Source organism: Phyllobates terribilis, unplaced genomic scaffold (assembly GCF_046119375.1).
Source record: "Phyllobates terribilis strain yellow unplaced genomic scaffold, ASM4611937v1 Scaffold_11__3_contigs__length_659146591, whole genome shotgun sequence".
NCBI classification, from domain to species: domain Eukaryota; kingdom Metazoa; phylum Chordata; class Amphibia; order Anura; family Dendrobatidae; genus Phyllobates; species Phyllobates terribilis.
In genome coordinates this window covers 571500761-571505739 of record NW_027362771.1, presented here as the reverse complement: position 1 = coordinate 571505739, position 4979 = coordinate 571500761, and the positions used below count along the sequence as shown (strand labels likewise).

At 39.1% G+C, this 4979-nt stretch overlaps 2 non-coding genes across 2 annotated transcripts; one reads left to right on the top strand and one right to left on the bottom strand.

Moving 5' to 3' along the window:
* Nucleotides 1-1775: 1775 nt before the first annotated feature.
* Nucleotides 1776-1848, top strand: TRNAT-CGU (transfer RNA threonine (anticodon CGU)). The gene has a single exon. It is a non-coding gene; the product is annotated as a tRNA-Thr (tRNA).
* A 334-nt stretch (nt 1849-2182) lies between these two features.
* Nucleotides 2183-2254, bottom strand: TRNAE-UUC (transfer RNA glutamic acid (anticodon UUC)). Its single transcript has one exon. It is a non-coding gene; the product is annotated as a tRNA-Glu (tRNA).
* Nucleotides 2255-4979: the final 2725 nt, after the last annotated feature.

Here is a 4979-nt window from a genome sequence, read left to right as displayed (position 1 = left end):
AGATGCACTAATGTCTCAGTGACATTATGAAAAAAAAAGTTTTCTGCTATGCACAATAAACTTCTGCAGCTCTGCAGGTACAACTTGCCTTGCTAGCGCAGTACGTAGCGTGTCAGTCTCATAATCTGAAGGTTGTGAGTTCGAGCCTCACATGGGGAACTGTTCCCTCCTTTTCTCGAGAGATTTTGTCACCAACTTAAAGCTTTTCCATTCAATTCTACAACGTTTTCCATTAGAAAGGAAATGGGAATCCAAATAACTTACAGGACCCATGAGTTGTTGAGTCCCTTGACATTTTGGTGTAAAAAGGGGTGGTTGAGAATGAGTTGAGCTACGAATCCAAATTGAATCTTGTGTGAAGGGTCAGAATGAAGTGCCAAAACGCGGGCGTTCAGCATTTTTGCCTGAAAAAAAACAAATCCTACCTGTAATACGTTTGTCTAAAAAACACGCGTCAGTCTTTGAATGTTGGCAACGGTGCAGAAAAGGATGCGTTCCCATACCGGGAGTCAAAGCCAGGCCGCCCAGGTGAAAACCAGGAATCCTAACCGCTAGACCATATGGGAGAAGAAGTACCACCAGCTTACTTACATATGAAAAAAAAGAGGTGTACTGTTTTGCACAAGCAACTTCCGCAGATTATTACGTGCATCTTGCCTCGTTAGCGCAGCAGGTAGCACGTCAGTCTCGTAATCTGAAGGTCGTGAGTTCAATTATCACATGGGGTACTGGTACCTTGTTTCCTTAACTGATTTTGCCACCATCTTGGCTAGAGAGTCACAGCTCTTTTCCATTCAGTAGCAAAACATCACCAATTGATGGAAGGTGAGCTCCAATGACAGACAGGGATAAAGGCTTGTTGAGTCCCTTAACACCCAGGAATTAAAAGTGAGAGATATGAATGGTTTGAGATATGACATCAAATAAGCTTTTGTGCAAATAAATATCCAAAAAATCTGGTGGTCTGTATTTTTGTCTGCAAAGAGCAGTTCCAACCTAAACTGATTCTGTCTGCAAGGCACGTGTCGGCTTTGGAATGTGGACACTAGTCCCAAAAAAAAGTCTCTCCCATAGCAGGAACCAGTCAACCAGGAATACTAAGTCTTTCTCCACATGGTGTAAGCAGTACAGTAAACAGCAAGACAGGAGTAAAAAAAAAAAAAAAAAAAAAAAGAGTTTTTTGCTTTGAATACAAAACATCAACATTACAAGAGCTGAAACACGCTACATGGTCAAGGTTTTTGGCACGTCAGTTGAATCATTTGAAGATCATGAGTTTTTTGCTCACACGTGGCATCCTCCTTTTCTCAAGAGATTTTGTCACTAACTCTGAACTTTCCAGTTCAGTTCTAAACTGTTTCCGATTAGAAAGAACATGGGAGCCCTAATGGCAGACAGGACACATGGCTTGTTGAGTCCCTTGACAATTTTGTGTAAAACTGTGTAGTTGAAAAAGGCTTAAGCTATGAAACAAAAGGAAATCTTTTGCAAAAGTCATAATGCATCGCCAATGTTAAGTATATTTGCTGCAAAGTGAAAATCTACCAGAAACATTTTTGATTGAAAAACACGTTTTAGTCTTTGAATGGTGGCAGTAGCTAAGATAAAGGTGCATTCCCATACCAGGAGTCGAACTTGGGCCATTTGGGTGAGAACCAGGAATCCTAACTGCTAAAACACATGTGAAAAGATGCACTAATGTCTCAGTGACATTATGAAAAAAGTAAGTTTTCTGCTATGCACAATAAACTTCTGCAGATCTGCAGGAACAAGTTGCCTCGTTAGTGCAGTCGGTAGCGCGTCAGTCTCGTAATCTGAAGGTCGTGAGTTCGAGCCTCACACGGGGCACTTTTCCTTCCTTTTCTCGAGAGATTTTGTCACCAACTTAGAACTTTTCCATTCAATTCTACAAAGTTTTCCATTAGAAAGGAAATAGGAATCCAAATAACTTACAGGACCCATGAGTTGTTGAGTCTCTTGACACTTTGGTGTAAAAAGGGGTGGTTGAGAATGAGTTGAGCTACGAATCCAAATTGAATCTTGTGTGAAGGATCAGAATGAAGTGCCAAAACGCGGGCATTCAGCATTTTTGCCTGAAAAAAACAAATCCTACCTGAAATACGTTTGTCTAAAAAACACACGTCAGTCTTTGAATGTTGGCAACGGTGCAGAAAAGCATGCGTTCCCATACCAGGAGTCGAACCCGGACCACCTGGGTGAAAACCAGGAATCCTAACCACTAGACCTTATGGGAGAAGATGTACTGCCAGCTCACTTACAATATGAAAAAAAAACAGGTGTACTGCTTTGCACAAGCAACTTCTGCAGATTATTACGTGCATCTTGCCTCGTTAGCGCAGCAGGCAGCGTGTCAGTCTCGTAATCTGAAGGTTGTGAGTTTGATTCTCACATGGGGTACTGGTACCTTGTTTTCTTAACTGATTTTGCCACCATCTTGGCTAGAGAGTCACAGCTCTTTTCCATTCAATAGCAAAACATCACCAATTGATGGAAGGGGAGCTCCAATGACAGACAGGGATAAAGGCTTGTTGAGTCCCTTAACACCCAGGAATTAAAAGTGAGAGATATGAATGGTTTGAGATATGACATCCAATAGGCTTTTGTGCAAATAAATATCCCAAAAATCTGGTGGTCTGCATTTTTGGCTGCAAAGAGCAGTTCCAACCTAAACTGATTCTGTCTGCAAGGCACGTGTCGGCTTTGGAATATGGACACTAGTCCCAAAAAGAAGTCTCTCCCATAGCAGGAATCGAACCAGTCAACCAGGAATACTAACTAAGTCTTTCTCCACATGGTGTAAGCACTACAGTAAACAGCAAGACAGGTGTAAAAAAAAAAAAAAAGTAAAAAAAGAGTTTTTTGCTTTGAATACAAAACGTCAACATTAAAAGAGCTGAAACACGCTACATAGTCAAGGTTTTTGGCACGTCAGTTGAATAATTTGAAGATCATGAGTTTTTTGCTCACACGTGGCATCCTCCTTTTCTCAAGAGATTTTGTCACTAACTCTGAACTTTCCAATTCAGTTCCAAATAGTTTCCAATTAGAAAGAACATGGGAGCCCTAATGACAGACAGGACACATGGCTTGTTGAGTCCCTTGACACCAAGGAATTAAAAGTGAGAGATATGATATCAAATAGGATTTTGTGCAAATAAATATCCGAAAACTTGTTGGTATATGCAATAGTTGTGGACTTCTTTGTTTGTGTGAAGGAGGACTTTATGCTGATCTGACAGTAGATGGCGATATTGTGTAAAGTTTCCTTGTTTACTCTTTTGTAAAAGAAAAAAGTCTCTCTTGTACTTTCTCTTTTGTTCTTACTTCCTGGTGCAGTAATGAGTGACTGTGCGTTTTTTCCTTTAACTCATGTTCTGAGAAGTAAAAGCTTGTTATCACATGTAATCTGCTCTGTGAAGTTTTCTACTGCAACTGTGGGTATCCAGAAACTATGCAACAGGTTATGGGCCCAGGAACCGAGGACCCCCAGACACCCAGGACACCAGAACTCTCAGCAAGACCCGGGAGAATGCAGAAGAATTCTTCAGTACAATTCTCTCCAAACAAGTAAGACAAGTTAAAGATGACAAGTAGCACAGAGCTAAAACTCACAGTAGCTAAGCTGAATAATGAGAATTATCAGTTATGGAAGTTTAAAGTAGAAATGTTATTGTCTATAGATGATTTATGGGAAGTAATCAATACAGATAGACCTGATGAGGATAATCAGACATGGGATAAGAAAAATAGACAAGCAAGAGCTACCATCAGGCTATTAGTGGATGATGCTCAATTAATCCACATAAGGAATGAGGATACAGCAAAGGGAATGTGGCAAGCAGTAAGAAAGCTACATGAAAGACCCAGCTTAAATCAGAAGTTATTTCTGCTAAGAAAGCTTTACAGTATGAGACTAAGTGCAGACAATGATATGCAGAAGCATATATTCTCTATTATGGAAATGATATCTCAGCTGAGATCAATTGGTGAAGATATTAAGGAAAGCCATGTAGCAGCAATATTATTGAGCAGTTTACAAGATTCACATACTTCTTTGATAAATGCACTAGAGACAAGACCTGAAACAGACATTACATTAGAGTTTGTGAAGACCAGACTCATAGATGAATATCAAAGAAGGAAAGAACAAACAAATGACTCTTCTACTGAAAAAGATCATGGAAATGCTCTTAAAGCTACAGAATCAAAAAGACCCTATAATAAAGAGACAAGAGAATGTTTCACAAGTAAGAAAAAAAGACATTTAAAGAAAGACTGTACTATATGGAAAGCAGAACAACAGAAATTACATCATAAAGAGAATAAACCGAAGGTGAAAAACACAATTTCTGATTCATGTGAAAATAATTGGAATGGCTCATTTAAAGTGACTGATAAGAAATCATCGTTGGGTTGGTTTATTGACTCAGGAGCAACAAGTCACATGACAAGTAATAAAAATGTCTTTACTGAACTTAATTGAAATAAGAAGGAAGACATTTATCTTGCAGATGGAAGCAAAATAACTGCAGAAGGTGTTGGACAAGGAATGCTAAACTGTTCTAACAAGTTTGGGCATGATTCAAAAATACTTGTACAGGATGTGTTATATGTTCCAGGATTAGAAGGAGGATTGTCATTTGTAAAACGTCTAACAGCTAAAAGACTTACTGTAAAATTCAAAGATGATGCGAGTACAATCCTAGCAGGAAACAAGGTAATAACCAATGTCAAGGCAGATGAACAATTATATCATCTAGACACATTAAAGGAACAGATGAAGTTGTGTACAAATGATCACAAGAATGGTATTCACATGTGGCATAGACGTCTAGGACATAGACATCCTGAAAGTATAATGGAGCTACAAAGGAAAGAATTGACAAAGGATCTATTGATATCTGATTGCTCAAATACCGTAAGATGTGAATGTTGTATAAAATCCAAAGCCACAAGGA